Here is a 21,426-nt window from a genome sequence, read left to right on the forward strand (position 1 = left end):
GTTTATTTGGGAAAAGCATAATTTTATTCTGTATGTCAAGAATGTCTTGAAAGAGTATAAGCAATATAATATTAGTAATTGATTCAAGATCAGTGCTTTATGCTTAGGAATATTAAGTCCTGTTTATACAAGGGACAATAACCAAAAGTGTACCCCCCTTTTCATCTCTAAATGTATTTTAATCAAGATAAAGCTTTCAAAGTGCATGTTGAAAGTTAAGCTTAGAGTAAATTATTTAATTATTTTCATAAAAGGAGGACTCTTTCATCAGCAAACCTTGAGTTCAGGTTAAGGCTCTTATTTTTGCTTAGCAGAATTTGTAGAATCCAAAAATGCTTTTATGTGGCCATGCATGTTTAAAGCCAGTGTTAATGGGAGGGGGCCCAGTGTCTAGATTTGCTGATATAACATTAGCAGTTTTTGATATAATAACTGGAAATTTCCCATGATATTGGGCAAGTGTCTTAAGTCTTTAAGACTTACAAAAGATTGGTATGTAAACCTATAAACTATGGAAAAGATTAACCACTCGTCTATATGTCAGAAAATGTTTCAAAACACTTATTTTCAGCTACTTCCCATTAGCCATTGTAAAGTTGGCACATTTAATGTGTTATATCACTAAATATCTTTAGCACAAAACTGTCAATCTGGAATGTTTACTCATGCCGACAACAGATATGCATGTCTTTCATCCACAGTCAGACTGATGATGGCTAAGCGGCCCTGGCACTTTAAGGTCACCACACATATGTATGGCCACTGTTGTCTCTCTTACTTCACTATATAACCGACAGACCAAGTTTGCTACCTTGGTGTCACACTTGACTCCTCTTTCTACTTCATTCCTCACATTCACTCCCTCACCAAATCCTGACGCTTTCACCTGAAAAAAATCTCTTGCGAATTTGCCCATTCCTCACACAAGAAACAACAAAAATATTAATCCACTCCCTTGTAATATCCTGTTTGGACTATTGCAACTCCCTACTAACTGGTCTATGCCTCTCCCGCTTTTGTGCGCTCCAATTCACCATCAACAGTGCAGTTAGATTAATCTTTCTTTGTCATTATTCACCCTATGCTGCTCCACTATGCCAATCATTCCATTGTCTCCTCATACTCTTCAGAATCAAATTTCAACGTCTAATCCTGATCTACAGAGCCCTTAACAACTCTGCACCCTATATATATCTCTTTCCTCCTATTGGGTGCATGACAAAAAAACACAGGGCCCAGGTTCAAAAATTGCCCAATGGCCCCCAAATTCACCAAGCAACATGTCCCACTTGGCCCCTTTACCCCCAAATATCTTGTGAGTGCCACCCTCGCCTAGGCCACTTATCAGTGCCATCCTAACCCCAAACACTCTGTCTGTGCCATCTTTATTCCCCAACAGCTTATTTGTGCCTTCTTTGCCCCTTGCAATATATATTCTGGCACACATGCGTGAACAATTTTACACAAATTTACACATGTTAATGATCTAGCTGCATGATACCTGCAATATAAATTGCCTGTTATATTAAAATGATTTAGAAAATAAAAATAAAATAATTAAATCCCTGGTCTTAAAAACCAATATAGAAGACTTTTTTCCAATATATTATTACCACCATCCTGAAAACACATTATAATTTTTTCTACAAGTGGAAACATTTTAAAGTATTGTAATGGATCTGCAGACAGTAGTGAGACAAAGAGAAATGAGTATGAATGGTGATCTATAAAGTAACACTGCAATTAAGTTAAATTAATATATAATCAGAAATGGAGTGTGAAATTAATTGTGGAAAATAATTGTGAAAGTAATTGTGACACATGCAATGAATCATTGGGTTAGCTTTACACTTTCAAATTAATTTATGAAGCTTTAATTTAACTTAATACCTTGTGCCTTGGCAGCACTATGTGCATTGTGCTTCACAACCTTCCATTTTATTGCAGGAGAAGGCAAAGTGTCTATTCATGGAGATCTATGTCAGTAACAAGAGTTGTGGATCTCCATATAATATTAGGTGAATTTTGTCTCACAGAGACCAGTAACTGAAAAATCTCCATCATGCAGACAAAGGTGCTCACTCCATATCTTGTTAAATAACTGTGTAAATATATATTTTTTTCCATTGACAATAAAATGATAAAAATTGGACCTTTTCATTGGTGATGCCATTATCTAGTACTCTATGTGTCTCTATGTAAAACAATAAACTGGATGTCCTATCTGTGTGCATGCAAAATTGCCATAGGCAAACTTGCATCTAGAATGAACTGTATGGACTTATGCATGTAACATGAATGTCTGTCATGTCGGCTGCATGTTCCTAACGTTCATATCCATAAGTTAAATTGTACAGAGCATAGACTATATACAAATAAATTACAACAGCTCATGAATTAGATCTCTTTCACTGAAATGTTACTATGTATTGATTGGTACAGGGAACAAGATTTAGATATACCACTCTACCCTATTCAACTCCTTTACTGTTGAATAGAAGACCTGTAGAAAAAGTACCCAATGACAGCTTGTAGATATACTTTGCTAGTGTTTTTATGGGGTTTGTCTTAAAATACTGTACTATATACTTGCATTGTAGTATTGGGAATTAGGAATTAGGAAATTAATAATATGGCACAAATGGCCTTTCAACATTTTATAAAAGATTTGAATACTTTATTTCTTTATGGATTAAATGTAGAGTGCTAGGGAAAATGCCTGCACATGAAGGAAAATATCTTGTTAAAACTAGCCGATGTAGATTATAGATCAGCTTTGACTGCAACTATTTAAAATTTGATAATGAGGACCTTCATTTTCAACCAGATGCAACATTTACATTTTTGTTAGTGGAGCTAAGAATTTTTTTTTTAAACAAGCCATGGTGTTTGTCTGTTGTTGGATTTAAGAAGAATGAGCAAATGGCTAGTAAAAGCATGATTACATTTCATATATACATGTAATAATATTTATTTGGTACATAAAAGCTCGGATGCATCTTGTTGACTACGCCCTAAGTGTGTCCTTAATTTGGATGGATTTAGAAGTGTTTTTTGACATGAGACTAAGAGTGTTACATTTTGCATTACATCCAGTAAAATTTTATCACTCCTCTAAATGGTAAAGAAAGTGTCTTTATTTCAAATTCTTAGCAACAGTAAAGTACCGAACAGAAGATTATTATGCATCATGAATGTCATTAATCTCAGCAGCTGGACTACCACAGATTGGCTATCCTTGATCCAAACCAGAATAATCAAAACATGCAATGAACATCTGCATACGATCATAGGAATCTCAGTGGAAACATTAATGAAACAGATGGATGAAAACAATCATTTCAATATAGCAAAAAAGCAAAGATAAAACAACAATATAACAAGTAGGGAATAAAATTGTCTTCAGGACAATTCAAATAGAAGCAAGAAAATTAAAAGCTAAACAACAATTACAGCAGAAATAAGGAATGGATCAAGCATTATAGTCATTATTATGTATCAAAAATAACCTCAGATTTCTTTTTGGCTGTGCTGGCCGCATTGGTGACATTATATAAAACAAGTTGAGGCAAAATCTATAGTGCAAAGATACTAGTATTTAAAGTAAATAATAATACTTAAGAATTCCATACATAACAATACATACATATGGCCAAGGGATACAATTGAAAATAAATCTATGTCAAACTATAATGAAGCAGCTTACCATTGCCAAAACATATGTCTGGCCAAGCATTGATGGATAGTATCTCTACTGAAACTATGCCAAGAACAGATAAACAGAAGACTGTTTTTTATTATTATTATTGTTGTTGTTGTTTTATATATGGCCATCATATTATGTAGCACTGTAGAAAAGATTAACAGGACATAACAAGTACTATAAAAGATAACAATTTGGCTTACAGAAACAAGAGTTAAGGAGGGCCCCGCTCAACAAGTTTACAGTCCAAAGGGAGATATGGTGCTTTACACAATATCTAAAAATACCATGGTTAGCGAAGGACCAACCACACTAGTATAAGTAGGACGGGTGAGCTAAAGTAATATGGAAGGAAGAGCTTCAACATGCACGTTTGTAGGCATCCTTAAAGAAGTGAGGAAGTGAATGACCGGAGTTAGGGGGAAAGACGGATAAATCAAGGAAGGGCATTTCAGAGGATAGATGCAGCCCTTGAGAAGCACGAGAACTAAAAATAAAACCACAGAACAGACAAAGATCATTGGATGAGTAGTGAGACCAGGTAGGAGTGTATTTGGAGATGAGTGAGGAGATGTAAGTAGGGGAACTGCTATGAAGAGCTTTGAAAGTAAATGCACAAGCAGCCAGTAAAAAGACTGACAGAGGGTGAGCTGTATCAGTAAAGCAATAAGTCTAGCAGCAGCGTTTATGGTGGATTGTAGAGGGGCGAGACTGTTATGAAGGAGAGCACCTAAGACAGGGTTATTACAATAGTCAAGGCAGGCGATAATGAGGGCATGCACAAAAGCTTTAGTGGCATCTTGTGTTAGAAAGGGACGAATGCGGGCAATGTTTATAAGATGTAGATGACAGTTTTTCAAACAGGATAGATGTGAGGGGGCGTCTGTGTGACAGAAAATGTTGCTGTCATGGAGAGGCCAACTTTAGCCTACCAGCTGTCTTGGTCTACCCCACAAAAATCTGCAGTGTTTTATCAAATATGAAATATAGCAGGTGCTGAGAGCCACATCTGGACTGCAGTAGGCTGCGTTGGCTTTGCTGGAGTAGGGATGATGGCCATAGTATCATTGAATATTAATGTAGGTGAATGATAAAAAAAATACAGGCAGTGGTAGTTTTAGAAAAAGTTAGACATACAAAATGCTTACTGACACTTTATACATAGGCAGCACAGCAACCGGGGCCCTTTCTTGAGGATGCTGATCTTGAGTTAACTATTGCTAAACAGCACATAACCACCAAGCCCCTTGGTACCCAGCATCATATCCTTGCCCTCAGTAGTAAAAAATGGCAGGTGTAGAGGTGGGCATGGTGGCACAAAATACATTAGGTGGCTATCAGGTACCATGCTTTATGCATGTCTGTACTACAAAATGAGCAACTTTAGGACTTGTTTTTCATTGCCATCCAGTGAGCGCGCTGACTTTTACTTTTTTGCTTCAGTGAGCCTTGTGGCTACTATAAAATACATTGTATTTAACTTTGAAATTTAAAAATGTAATATTTCATCTTGTGCTAAGTAATGCATTTTCAAATGCTTTCTTTCTACATAATAAGTAGGCAAAATCCCCATTTCTGACAGCTGTGCAGTATTCAGATAATATGTAGAGCCCTCACAGGACATAGTGACAGCTTGCCACAAGGCAAACACAGTATTCTTATTTTAGGTAAATTAATCCTATAAAATAATTTTTGTTTTCAATAATCCATTTCCCCCGAATCCCCAAAAGAACAAAGAATTTAGGAAATGTTTCCGAGGTGTATCATAATGATGTGAAGGCTAAACCAGTACATTAAACGTGCAAAGAGATCTACAGCTCCCCAAACTCTAGGCTGCTGGAGTACTGATTAAGTGCAAGAATTATGAATAACTTGTCAGTAGGGAAAAGTGCATGCTGATAACTACACATCCTGTTAAAAAAACCTGAAAGTGTTTATTATTTTAAGTAGTTCCTCTACTCAATACAGATTGAGAGTGTACCAGCCTTGTCTCTTGTCAAAGAGTCTCAGTTCTATTTTCTACCTTGCATATGGAAATAACTTTTTTGTTTATAAATTCATATTGGTTTACAGGTCTGGTGATTTACAAGGATTTTGCTGGAAAAAGACGATCCCCTAAATATATTGTCTCTTGTATTTGCTAGGTTGGCTAAAGAGATACAGACAACACCCTCTAATTCCTCAATAGTAGGTTTGCTTATATAATTAACAAGGGGATAAAAAAACCCACCAGTTTAATACAATGGAAAAGGGCAGAACTAAGAAAAGTGTAAGAAGATATAATATTCCAATAAAAAAACAATAATAGCAGCAATATTTTTAGAAATATAGTCCTCAAATTGTATTTCATTTTTGCAATGTACGTTACAGTACATTTCATTACACTTTTCATTTAGCGTTACTTATATTTCAAATTTGTTCAGTAGAAGCAGTTGGGGGATCCAGGTTTCTAATGTTCTAACTCTAGTAACTTAACGACACCGGCAACAAAGTGGATGTCGTAAAATGCAAAATGGATTTCATTATGCACTTACCACGAAAATGGGCCTTTAATTGGCACCTTCATAAATAAACAATATGGACACTGTTAAATTTGAGCTCATGTTTTACCTTTATTTTTGGATAAGTATCTGCCCACAGTGTAGCTAACAAATATGCAATTTGTACCATCACATTACATTATACAATTAATGTTAAATATAAAATGAATACAATGCATATGACAAATTACCACAAACCATACTTGGCTTATTGTTTACATATGGCTGAAGTTGTTAAACATATAAACACAAACCAGCTATAATTGATATTACTACCATTAATATGTTAACAAACCCTGATATAGGTGTAATGTTGCAAGTCACTAGCATCAATAATAGCATGCTGGCTACCTCATGTGGATCACTATTAATGGGGTACCAGGCCCAGATAGTGTCCTGCACATGCGTTAAAAAGGCTTACCACGAGCAAGGCCAAATTTACCTATGGCCTGCTTCTGCACTCTACCAGAGCACAAACACATATAACACCGACTGTACAAAAACCACAGAGAAGGAGGGGGAATGACTGCTGCTTGCTTCAGGTATTAAGGGAAGGCATCTACACTACCATTATCTTCCTACCAAGTGAATCCCCAGAAATGATGACCCCCACTATGGGCAACAGTATTCTAAAGATATCCCAGGGATGCCCCAGTCATGTAGCCTTTCTAGGGAGTTCCCCCCCTTTCCCAATGCTGTTCTAGAAGATCCATGGGATGGAACCAATTGTCTTATTCCTTCACATAGAAGAAAAACTAATTAGATAACAAAAATGAGACATGCTCAAATACAGTACTTGTGTGTATCTATATATCTTTACATTCTTATTCTTGTCTTTACCTCTGTTCTTCTAGCAAGGGTTTAACATAGGACCAGGACCTCTAAGGCTTTTTGGTGCACAAGTAGATTCTTTGAAGTTGGTGAGATCTGCTGCTAATGATCTCTGTAAATGTTTAGCTCTATGAATGTGCATAAGACTGCTTTGTACTTGTGTAAACCTTGCATTGAATTGTGCCATAAAATAACCATATGGAATTACTGAGATAAAGTAATTTTGATCCAAAACAGGTACCTCAAAGTAAAGAGAGGGTCCTCAAAGCATACATATAGAAGGATGTAATTTGTGCTATACCATTAATACTAGCCCCTTTCTGCCCCCTCTTTCTCTAAACTAAGATGCATGAAGGAAGACACACACACACCCACTGTCTGTTCAAACATTCCTCTGGCCTATTCTTTCATTTAAGATCTTATCCTTTGCATGTTACCTAATAAAACTGTTATGCTGTACCAGAATAATTGATTTCATTGTTTAATTATGTGATATTCTTTCTAAAGGACACAAGTGCATGCAGGGAAGAAAGCAATATAGCGTACACATCAGTACAAAAAATCATATATATATATATACATATATATATATATATATATACACTGCAGTACTTCAAATCACAAGCCACAGCAGAACTACCTAAAAACATAGATCTCCAGGGGAAAATAGTCCCTAGGAAGTACTTGTCACCAATAATTTACAGGAATGCTTAAGTGAAGAGAGTATACAGACCTCCGCATCCTTCTTGCTACTTACAATGGACTGGCTTCCCCAGAATTGTATAATTTATTATTTTCTCAAGTGTAGTTATATGTTGTTTATAAGAAGTACAGACCTCTTGCATTTATTCTCATATCATGATATTACAAATATGAAAATAAAAGAAAATACAAAAGGTGATATAAGGAATTTAAGGATACAAAGTCTGTCTTCACGGCAAGTACAATAGATTAAACCTGCATATTATACCCAAGTATATATTATTATTTCCATTATTATAAGGTTTAAGGGTTGTTTGTTTTATAATTCGTGAAACCATACTTAATGGTTAATAAACCATTCTGCATCAATATAATGTCATTCATTTTAGTTACAAAGTTCTAAAATATGATGCCCAGAAAAGCATATATGTGGCTACAATGTCAACTAACTAAATGAAATTACACACAAAATCACATAAAATATGTCACATTTTCAAGTTTATTGTGTGTTCTTTGTAAGAACATAAATCTTTAAAATATCTAAAAATCTAAGGATATGATTTGGAAAATACAAAAGGAAGCATCATAAAAAAATCATAGGTGTGCAAATCATTAATTATTATGATTATTCTTTCGCTAATGTCAAGGATACTAGTACAAGCCACTGTGTTCAGTGGTGATAAAAAATAAGTCTGTGGAGTTATTCCTAAATGATACTTAGTGGAACAGAGATAGTAAATACAGTACTTTGATGAAAAAGCCTGATCTTTATAACAAGGAATCCACATCTGGTATAGCATTTCTCATTTATCAATTCTGATTGGACATTTTACTGTCTGTAATGTCTGCCAAATCGAACTGATTTGGGGGAGAAAAGCTTTGCACATTCTGTTAATATTGCTTTTAACTGTTTATCTTGGTCTATTTGTGACATCATGCAATTTATGGTTGGAACACATTTTTTATGTATACAGTCTCAGGAATGTATATATTTTTCTTAAATGATAAAATATTTCAACAAACAAAGGGAATGGAGGGGGAAATAACAAAAGGGGCTCGTTAAGCCAGGTCTATTTTTACATTTTTATAGTAGCAGTCCTTTGTTTCACACACCAATGGAGACTACAAAATTATTACAATAACAAAGTTATATAGAAGATGTAAGGATGACTAAATTGGGATCTCTTGAGAACCCCACTGTATTTCAACATAAAACAATAATAAAAGGCTCTAGCAGAACTTTAGACAAACACATAGGTCAACACAATGACAGTAGCATACCTAAGGGGGGCCAGTCGGTCCCGGGTGCCACTCGTCAGGGGGGTGCCAGGTGGGCTGGCCGAGCAGCTGACAATGCGGGCCATCGGCTGCCACAGCGTGCGGGAGCCACAACGGTAAGCCCGCGTTAGGTGGCCGTCATGCCGCAAAGACATCTCCGCGGCCCCAGTGCTCCTCGCCCACCCCCTGGACCAGTGAAAACTGCAGCAGAGGTAAGGAGGGGTTGAGGAGAGTGAGTGGGTGAATGAATGAGTGTTTAGGGTCAGAAATGGGATAGACAGGCTGTTTAGGGGGCAGAGGTGGCACAGGCAGGCTGTTTCAGGGGCAGAGTTAGCACAGGCACGCTGCTTCAGGGGCAGAGTTGGCACAGGCAGGCTGTTTCAGGGGCAGAGGTGGCACGGGCAGGGCTGCTAAAGGGGCAGAGGTGGCACTGGCAGGCTGTTTCAGTGGCAGAGGTGGCACAGGCAGTCTTTTTGAGGGGGGCAGATGCCTACCACGTCAATGTCTGGCTCAGTGTATAATGATGGGAGTTATGCTGTACCATATCTGTTCAGTAAATGTTTATTTAAACGTATTTAATTTATTTATAAATTCATAATAATAATAATTTCCAACTCAAGTGCAATATACAAATTTGTTAAATAAATATTGTGGACAATTTTGTGTAGGGGGGCACCACATATAGGTTCCGCCCCTGCGCAATGATAATCATATAAAGAAATCAGCAGGTTAATCCAGGTTAATGCATTAGTACGAATACATCAGATTTGTAGCAGATAATAAATAGGAGGCAACCTCACAGTTGGTGCGCACATTCTGGAACTGAATAAATCACTTGGTAGTTGGACCCAAATATTCAAAGAAACTGTCAGATATGTAATCAGAGAATTCCTGCAATCTGAGAAGTAATATTAATACATTTCTCACTAACTAACATCTGCTTGTTCATATAAATGCTAGAATACAACAACTTTAAAACGGATTAAAGAGAAAACATAAGCTATTCTTACAAATATCAAAATATCTCACTTAAAGAATACAGAAATTATAACGCTGCACAGTTCTTTATTTATAAAATGCAATCCCTGTTTTACAAAGTGGGTGGTAAATAAGTGGGACATCCTCTCAGCGCAATTGATAGAGGCCTCTAGTGTGATCTAACAGTGATATTATGTTCTAGAGGTCTGTTCCCCCTCTCCATATAGGTGTCTGGCTAGCGGCGGTGGAGCTAGTTGTATATTGTGGGTGAAGTTAGCCACATGTAAAAGAAAAAATGGTAAATCTCCCTTGTGTATGAGCTAGAAAATGCCTTGGAGGCCCGTTATTTAGCTTCCATACACACAACATCTGCAGCAGACCTGGAGAAAATTAATGTAGCTTCCTGATATATATATATATATATATATATGTGTAGCCCTTCACTAGCCAAACTACCTGTACTCAGATGACCTATCTGCTGAACGCCACTTAAATCTGCCACTTAAACTGGAATCAGGAATTATTTTGGGGGTCTATTAAAATAGGGCAGTTGCTGATTTAGAGACAAATATTCATCCAAACTGCACAACTGAAATGAGTACTATCGGGAAAAAAAACATCTGAAGTCATATTTTATTCTTATCATAATAAACGGATGCCTAAATTAGCAATACAAATTCAGGATTTATTTTATAATAAGCCACTGTTTTAAGTAAGCTAAACAATGTGCAACCACTTAAAATTTAAAGACTACATCACCCTTCCCTTGTATATTTTAAATAGAATTAAGCATGTAACACCCCCTTGCTGTCAGGTTTTCTAGGGAAAACATGACCTCAGACTAGAGACAGGACACAAAAGTCTAGATCTTCTATGCATAGTATAAGGTGACTGACCAAGAGTAATTGGAGAGCTGGGAATAAACATTTCACTCATTGAATCTGATTACTGCAATGTTATGACTATGTGCATGTATTTTGCATATGGCAAAGTTATGGAAACACATTTAATATATATATTAAGTTCCGAGGCTAGAAGAAATACTGGGAAAATAAATACATTTATAGGAAATAAATATTACCATGATACTCAAAACACTTACTATCGTTTCGGCCTTATAATAAAGACCTTCATCAGGGTCATGCTTAAAAATGGCAAACAGACAATATAACAAGTGCTCTCTGGCAGTCATTTAATTTTAAAATGAGCCAGATCTCAACAACGTTGTTGTGAGTTCACTCATCCCCCTCCCCTGAGTATTGAATTTGATTGGATAATCTGTACTATATTGTTTTGTATTTTTCTTTTTGTACAAGTGCCCCATAGTGTATTCGTGAGATACTGTATATAGAATTAAGGAAACTATGGCGTTGTTGTCTCAATGGAGAATATTTGATCATGTATCACCATGCTCTACAAAGTGATATAATGCAAGATCAGATATGGAACCCCCAGTTGGGCAATGTTCATGGGCTTCATATTTGTTACTTTGCCACTAGATTGAAAAATTTCTGGATCCAATGTGTCCACATATCCTGCATGTCCCAAAACAACTTTGGATACATAGATTATTATTATTTTTTTTTATATATAGCGCCATCAAATTCCGTAGCGCTGTATAAATAGATGGCTTGATTCAATGACCTGTCTATACCTTGTCTGAAAAAATTTACTCACCTATACTTGTCCTATGATTAATTCCCAAACTATCCACCCTCCTATTGTACCATGTCAACCCACATTTTAAAGGCCTACTCATCATCATCTTTTGACTGCCACCTTCAAGATTTATGTTCTAATGTAATGTAACACTTCACTTGGAAACAAAGCTTTACAGTTTGGGAAAGAAACCCCAAAATGCATGACCTATAAAAATAACTTTCACAAAAACTGCAGATTGGTAAACCATAACAATATATAAGTATCCAATTTTATCTTATAAATCGCCAGAAACAACAGGTTTTGTGTTACAGAAATGTGTATTTTTATTAAAACACATCTTCTGTTGATGCCAAGTTTTCCAAAATAGTTTCCTTTTTTCTTGCTATGCGCAGGCATATCTTTTTGTTATTTCATAGGGTTTTTCTTAACAGAAATATTGATTCAAAACTCTCTCATGCTGTTGGGATTCTGTCTTCAAGATTTAATATTAAGTGACATAAGAAAACAAAAAGTGCATTTTCTCAAACCAGCGTGCAAACACAGTTTTATTTCAATTTTAAATGTCTTTATGCTTGACACATTCTTTGATCCTCTGAATATAGTTTACACCCTGCCATATTTATGTACTCATGCTTATGTATCATTTTACTTAAAATACACATGACCACAATGTCTGCTGCCATGAACAATTTCTTGACTGCTATTGTTGTTTATGTTGTCTTCCAACACCGAGCGCTAACTTTTCTGCTAGAGGAAAAAATGTTTACAGAACTGTATTTAAAAAGTTATGTTATAGACCTATACATTGATTGAGTAATTTAAATACCAAAATCCACCAAAACATTTTTATGGGTTTTATCTGTGTGTTAAGAAGCAGAATTATCTTCCATCAAACATACAGCGTTTGACTAGATTAATGCTCTAACATAAAAACATGTTTTGCAGGTATATTGTGGCAGATGTAAATTAAAATGCTATGCTAGTCATACAGCAAACATAGAGATAAGAGATATCTCCTTTTGTCATAGAGCACCACATAGGTTAATAAACCCCAACTTGTTCAACTCACAAAAAGTTATTCACCTTCCTCTTGTTCCATGGTCCACAATTTATAATTCAATGAATGATATTTTAACCCCTTCAATCCCAGGGGTTTTTGGTACCTCAAGTCCCGGAGCAAATTTGCCATTTTTGCGCTATGTCGGTTCAGCGATTATTCTCTTTTCCTGTGAATAGTGTACCCATGTAAACTATATATTGCTTTTTTCAAGGAGAGATAGAGCTTTCTTTTGATACCATAGTTGGATGATTAGCTGAAAATTTAGAATGAGAAAGTTAGTAAAAACTAGCGAAAATTTGAAAAAAACACCTAATTTTTTTAAAATTTTCCCTCTGAATCCTTACAAAATTAGGTAAAGTGATGGAAAGTCCCCTCCAAGTTTATCAATTCAGGTGTCCTGATTTCAGAAATACCTAATTTATATAGATTTTCCATACTTTCCCAGCACTTATAGGGAACATACTATAAGGTGTACATTATTCATAGAATTGTTATGCTTCTGGCTTAACAGGTTTGGGGGTTGGGAACAGGGGCAGGAGGGTTATACTGGGTAGATGTTGTGTTAGGGCAATGGGATGTAAGGGATTTAAAACATTTTTATTGTTATCTTTTTATATATATATTTTTATTTTGTTATTATGCCAGTGTTATTAATGCCAGTGATGTCACAATGACATCACTTAGCTCACTTTATTGGTTTTGTTTTCAATTATTATTTATTGTATTATTTTAGTGATTTATTTATTTTTTCAAATCACTAACCTTTTTTTTTCCGCTGTTTCGTTGCAAGAAAAACCCCTTGCAAGAAAAACTCTCCAGAATTGGCGCTTAATAATGCACCAAAAAGTCACGTGATAAAATGTTCATATAACCAAAGTTCACCTGTGACATTTTTTCCAAAAATACAAATCCTGAATATTAGATCTGTTCAAATTCTTTAGAGGCTTTAGCGGGAATTAAAATGTGAGTGGAAAAAAGAGAATGTTTTTACTACACAACAAAGATATCCTGGTTTGACTGAATCAGAGCATACATTTGGGGTAGACAATAATATGTTGTGCTAGAAGAAAGGTAAACAAAATTATACCTCTGGGGTGCTCTAAATGTCCAGTTTTCCTCCAACTTTGTTTACGAAGCCTGCAGGAAGCCAGTGTCCATTTTAATCATCTCCACAATATGAAACTAAATATTACAGGAAATAAAGACTAAAAGACTGTACTGTGGATTTATAACTCCAACATATATTAATGTTAAAGTAGTAGAATTAAATAAGAATGTGTTTATCAATAAACTTATTAAACATTTAACTTGTTAAATTTAGCTTTGTATTAGGAATTATACAGTATAATTAATGTACGCAGAGATTCACTAATGGGGAAAATTCATATGAAATACACCCAGAAAATGTTTTGAAACATTCCAATTCCGTGGCAACTAAAATATTTTATTTCATATATTATTTAAATTTTTCTTCAAATATAAAAACCACAAGCTAACAAATACATTGTATTTTTTTTTTTGAATAGGAAAAAAAATAATCTGTATCCACCAAAAAGTATGCGGGAAAATAAAGAGCTTTTTTCCCAAAATGTCTCTAAAAAGTATATAAAGCTTTGCAATTATACACTAAATAAAAATATGACTAAACAGGGATGCTTTCATCTCTCATGGGCTGTTTTTGTTGATACATATGGAAAAAATTAAGTCCAATTATATGTTGTGCTTTGGCTTCAACGCGCCTGCTTCTCCACAGGATTATTTTTACGCACAGATATACCATTACAAGCCGTTCCACTACTGAACATTTGAACTCAAACCTTTAAACACTAGTATTTTTGTTTCTTGATCTCATATAGTCTTACTTAAATGGTACAAGACACACTAGCACAGAGTTAAGGGGTTACAGAAAGGTTAGTGTTTAAGGCAACAAAATAATCCGTACAAACACATATGTATAAATAGAATTTGTGTCTGTGTAAGTATAAATACATATACTTACATGTGTGTACACATGTGTTTATTTAACATTATATATATATATATTTATTTGCAATCTACATGTATGTACAGCCTCAAAATTGGATTTAATTTATAAAGTCGATGGGGCATTTAAAGAAGATTATTTAGTTTTTATTACTTTTTGGTTTGACATATGTGCTGAAGCAATTTACCATTATATTAATATTGTATCAATTTACGTTCATTTTATGTATATCAATATCAGGGCCGGCCCTACCATGTTGCAGATTGGGGCAATTGCCCCAGGTGGCGCTTTTGAAGAGGCAGCACTTTGCAGCCCCAAGCGCCTTTTTTTTTTTTTTTTTTTTTAAGCGGAGGAGAGAGAGGGGCATTTTGTCAGTACCCCCTCGGCGCCCCTCTCTCTCCTCTGCGAGCCCTCTAGCTCAGTCTCGGTGCCGGCTTGTAATGCTGAGCACCGGAATATGACGTCATTTCTGGGGCACAGCAGTGAAGCAGTGCCCACCGTGGCAGAGCAGGGAGACTTGCCGCAGGACTGCTGAAAGGTAAGTGAAGTACAAAGGGGGGGTAGGGTAGATAATAGGGAGGGTAGATAATGAGAAGGTAGGGAGAGGAAGGGTAGATAATGACCCCTGGCGTCGGCAGGGGGGGGGCGGCATTTTAAACTTCGGCCCAGGCGGCATTATGTCTTGGGCCGGCCCTGATCAATATACTATAGTCACAAGAACTAGAGGTCCTGCAGCAATGAGGAATAACACCTACTCTAAGAGCTTGTTTTTCTTTACAAAATTATATATATATATATATATATATATATATATATATATATAAAGCACTTTCAAAAGATGGTCAGCACTCCAGGTCTTTAAATTAACAATTTCTCTTTATTCACTTTCCTCAGCAATGATTGAAACGTCGACTTGATTTTGAATGAAGAGAAATTGTTAATTTAAAGACCTGGAGTGCTGACAATCTTTTGAAAGCGCTTTATATGGAAGCACCAGGCTTGGGAAATGTGGAATGGTGTGCAATGGACTTTGTGAGTAAATATATATATATATATATAAATGTCACGGAGCTGGCTAGTCCGACCGACTGCCTCCGCTGTCTTGTGCTCCCTTAGCCTGGGACAACACACTTTCCCCGGTTCCCCAGTCACTAGCCGAGACTCAGTGTAGGGTAAAACCAAACGAAGACTGATTTATTTTAGACACACAGAGCTGGATATATCCAGCAAAACACACATTAACATAAAACAAGATATTGGGACACAAACCGCCCCCTTAATCTGCCTCTCAGAGACAACAGGGGCAGTAACGGGATTAACAATACGCAAAAAATGGTGGTCACTCCCTGGTGGCAGATCCTGGCTGTCTGCCGGAGATAATCCCCTCAGCCAGTGATGAGATGATACTGCTGGGGGTAGCCACAGAAGTCTTTACAAAGGGCCCATAGTCAATAGGGAGGAGGCTGGCAGTCAGGCTTCTCCAGTGGCCCCAGTGATGGAGGCTTCCGTCACAATTCTCCCCCCTTCGAATTGGACTGACATAGGATGAGACCCCAAACGGGTTGACTCCGTAGTCAGTCAGTTTATTTGGCCCATTAATTCCCTCCCAAAATTGGTGCTCCTGCTGCTGCTGGGGAGATGGGCCGGCTGCGCCATCTCCCGGGTACCGCTGGGGAGTGATGCCGCCTGCATCCCCTCCCTGGTGCTCCTGTTGCCGTTGAGGAGAGAGTTCCGGTTGATCCGGTCCTGGAATTAGGTTCTGCCGCTGGGGAGATGGACCGGCTGTTCCACCTCCCTGTTTCTGCTGGGGGGGCAGGTCGGCCGCTGTATCTCCCTGAATTCCTGCAGCTTTGGTAGGTGCTGGGCAGAGGCCAGCGATGCTCTGCCCTGTTGCCAGCACTTCAGCTGGGGTTAGGGCATCTTGTGGGTCGGCCTGCCGCTGGGGAGGGAGGGCCGCTTCCTCCGCTCCCGGACATGTGAGCTGCCGCTGGGGAGAAGGGCCGGCTGCCGCATCTCCCTGGATCCCTGTAGTGATTGCAGGTGTGGGGCAGAAGCCAGCAGCGCTCTGCCCTGTTGCCAGCTCTTCAGCTGGGACTAAGAGATCTGGGCAGACTGCCCAGCATTCTGAGGACCCAGGTGTGGAGACTGCAGTGTTATCCACCCCTCTTGGGTTAACATCCTCAGACAATAAATCAAATAAATCCCCAGTCTCTGGTTGTGGTGTAAAGTCGCACAGCTCCAGTATTGGATCTGGATTAGCTGCCCAGCATCCCTGTGACTCAGGGGTGGAGACCGCAGTCCCATCCACCCCGCCTGGGTCAACATCCTCAGCTGACCACTCAATCACATCCACACAATCCCTGGACACTGGGGCATTCTGTTGAACGCGTTCGAACAGTTTTTTATACGCCTTCTCCAGTTCCCACTCCTGTGTAATTAAAAAGTCTAAATCACCTTTAAGTTCTAGTGCATCTGGGAGGTCCCACTCCCTGAAATCCCGGATGTCCTCAATCCGCCACTCCGCTGTGCTGCCGAAGTCCGGATCCTCCTGAAGACTATCCCATAATAATCCCGGGCCACCGAAGTCATAGCCCTCTGGAGAACATTCTTTCGCAGTTCCCCAATATGCTTGCTCTGTATACCACTGCAGAGCCCTATAGTGATCTTCCAGCTCTACCTCCTGTTGGACCAGCTTGTCCAATTCGGATACCCATTGCTCCTGGGGTTGCTGTCCCAGGAATGACATCCGTAGTTCCCGCTGGTCTCTAATCTTTTGTTCGGAGCTTGGAAGACACTGACCCCGGCATATAACAGCCCTCTGCCATACTGACCGTCGAACCACTTGCCTCAGGTTCTGGTATTGTTCTGTAGGCAGGGCAGTGGTGTAGCAGGAGAGGATGACCCGCAGCAGCCCCTCGCCTCGTCAAGGCGACCGAAGTCTGCCGTCCTGTCGGTTAATCCCGGTAGAAAGCAAGTGTCCCTCGGACTAAGAAGCAATCCCACCGCTTGCCACCAATGTCACGGAGCTGGCTAGTCCGACCGACTGCCTCCGCTGTCTTGTGCTCCCTTAGCCTGGGACAACACACTTTCCCCGGTTCCCCAGTCACTAGCCGAGACTCAGTGTAGGGTAAAACCAAACGAAGACTGATTTATTTTAGACACACAGAGCTGGATATATCCAGCAAAACACACATTAACATAAAACAAGATATTGGGACACAAACCGCCCCCTTAATCTGCCTCTCAGAGACAACAGGGGCAGTAACGGGATTAACAATACAATAGGGGGAGACTGATTTATACAACATTAAACATCAAAGAATGGTGGTCACTCCCTGGTGGCAGATCCTGGCTGTCTGCCGGAGATAATCCCCTCAGCCAGTGATGAGATGATACTGCTGGGGGTAGCCACAGAAGTCTTTACAAACCCAGGGCCCATAGTCAATAGGGAGGAGGCTGGCAGTCAGGCTTCTCCAGTGGCCCCAGTGATGGAGGCTTCCGTCACATATATATATATATATATATTTATATATAATATACAGGTGGGAATTTGGGTGGGATTCTAGTACAGAATGCTTTATAAATATCACATGGCTCAAACCACAAACATACTTCTCAGAATCTGTACTTCTGTGAATTACTCTTGTTGGAGTAATCTATCTACATACATCATAAGAATTAATGTGCTGTTTTATATCTATGATGTTTTGTAACTATAACCACTACTAAATACAGATAGTGATTTAGTTTCATTGGACAGATTCAGATTTCATTAGATTCAGAACAAAGCCCTGTGCTTATTGAAAATATATATACTGTATATGTAGGTTTGGAATTTAGCACTGGTAATTTATTCATCAAGTAATAGGCAATAATCATAGAGGATTATTGATTTCTGTTCCGAAATGGGATTGGGAATACAAGCGATTTGGGGGAGGGCCAACCCAATATATTCCTATTTCCCTACAATTTTGTTTAGTTTGGTACCAGTCCAATGGGCAGGAGATTGTTTAATGCCCCCTGTCCTTTTCGCCAATTTCAGTGCATAAGCATGGAAAAGGGCATAAGTCTCTTTGCTGAATAATTTCCTCGGTCAAGAGGGACCCTATTTATTTCCTTGATTGTTTTTACTCTTTCTAGAATGCCAACCTGGGCCCCTCCCACCTGCTTTACATTCTAACGCTGTTGTCATAATGATATCTTAGTGGTTCCCACAACTATCCATGTGGCAGTTCTAAGCATCAGACCTACCTTTCCAGTAATCCAAGTCCAGAAATTATATGTGGTCCCAAAAATCTTGGATCCCAGTTGGTTCCATTCTAGGTTGTATACAGTTGCCAGGAAGAAAGTCTAGCAACACTTTGGATTCATATAAATACAAATGTTATTTGTATCTTTTTAGAAAATAGATTACTTTCTAAGGTGTAGGAAGTCATAACAGCTGCTGGTTTAGGGTTAGCCCTAAACAGCCAATATTAGGACTTTAAACCATAATTGTCAAGGGATTGAACACTCAACAAATTAATGGTGACAACTAGAGTAATGCTCTACAGTATTTTGTCACATTTATTCTCAGGTTAAAGATGTATTACTTTCCTCAACTGAATAAAATGTCCAGCATAAATAACATTTTATTCCAAGTTTATTGTAGATCAAGTACCTCAGTGACCTTCTCTGCAATTTACCTTTCCTTGCATTCAGCTAGCAGCAAACAGTTAAACAATTAAAGTAAACAATTACAAACATACTAACACTTAATTTTTTACACTTTTTCTGCACCATGTAGAGATGCATGCTAACAACAGTTATAATGATTATTGTCTAAAGACGTGATCCCCACAACTTCCCTTTTAATCACTGGACTTTAAGAAGCATATTTGGTGTCTACATTTTGAAAAATGAATTAAATGTAAAATATCAATGTATGTACCTGTTTTAAGCTAGTAAGTGTACTAGTTTAAAAAGATTCCCTCTGATGGAGGGAATACAACAGCTGTACTTTAGTTGACATAATTGCTAACGGTTTTGTTCTGACCTTGCCTGTAATCAGGCTAAGTATCTAAAATGTAGTAAGAAATTCAATAGGAAAAGGAACTGAACAAGACAAATACAAATGCATTGCCAGGGGTTTTTATTTCAGGTAATTGCTCATTGGTATCTGATTTTGGCAATACTTTTTGTGCTTATATACCATAAAGACTTACAAAGCTGAGAGAATTTGCAATGAAACAAGTGTCTCGTTCCAGATGATTAATCCTTTCTCTGGAAAAAGATAATTCCCAAGAATCTCAACAATGTAAATCATCAAAATGATTGAGACTCATGCTAAGAAGATGACTTCAAACATCTTGAAAGGAATTTCAACATCCATACAGGTAAATTTATGTTAATAGTTCCTTAGCTTCCTGACTTTTAAGTAGAAATATTTTTAGGAGCTAAGATCTTGACAGCCTATACAGATACTTGTGGATAAGATCTTATTGTCTACCCTATGCAAAATGACTCTCTTTTAAGTCTACTCTTTGTATTCATTGTGCCCATTTGAAAAGATAAAAGTAGGAAGAAGTCTTTGACATGGCGACTCTTCTTACATAACAGTCATTGTTTAATGCAAATATATATGAGAAAAATAAGGAAGGGAACAAAAATGGGGGCCTGCACTAAATACCCCTAGCTGCATGGGGTGCACCATAATAAGTGGTTAAACACCACATGCCATACATTAGAAGGTGAAAGAAAATAGACTGCACACCCCAGTGTATCTCATTATGCAAATGTTACTTTTCTCTTACTTGAGACAGCTGAACATGCAACATTTACAATATTATCAGGAACAGGTACTGACTGGCCATCTGGCAAAACGAGAAAATGTCCAGCTTCAGCGACAAATCAGGTCCTTAAGTGTGCGGCCCCTGGCTGGATATGCTTGGACATACCCTGTGCGGGCTTAACAGTGTAGCGTGCTGGCAATTGTATCCAACTGACAGCAACATGTATGTCATTTAGCTGATTCTATCCTTAAAGAGCCAGAGCTGCTTTTCTTCCCCAGCGTGGCCCTTATCTGGAATGTTCATGTAAATATAGAATGTAATAGAATGGTTTTTTTTCTAGTGGATCTCATCTATATTATGATACATGGAGAGAGAAACTAACAGAAATAACCAGGAAGGGACAAGATACACTTGCTGGACAGGAAAAAGATACGCCCAAGCTATGTGCTGCCTTATAAACTTCCACAATGATCTCCCCCAAACTGGCCCTGCTCCCACAGAACCACCCGACCATAGCGCCCCTGATGCCAAATCAAACTTATAGAGGAAGGAACCATCCTATGCAAATAACTGCATTCTGGATACATCTGCATCCACTGTAGCTCTCTCAAACCCCTCCACCACACTCTTGCTGTGTCAAATGAAATCCCCAGGTTCCTCCCATAAGTTCTTGCCTCCGCTTTCCTCGCTGTCCAATATACAAACGAGTGCCCCAGGATTCACACTGGAAACTGACCTAGAAAAACAAGTTACAATAGAACAATAACATCTAATTGCTGTAATAACCGCAGGTGAGGTGCCCAACGAAAAAGCCTCCATGGCAGCACCAACACTGAGAAAAACCTATTTGGATCAACGTTGCATATTCACAAAACTTTCAGCCCAACTCTGGAAAACTGAAAACTGGCAAACCATCA

This window comes from Sceloporus occidentalis, unplaced genomic scaffold (assembly GCF_023333645.1).
Source record: "Sceloporus occidentalis isolate IW3139 unplaced genomic scaffold, rSceOcc1.0.p SCAF_67, whole genome shotgun sequence".
NCBI lineage: Eukaryota > Metazoa > Chordata > Lepidosauria > Squamata > Phrynosomatidae > Sceloporus > Sceloporus occidentalis.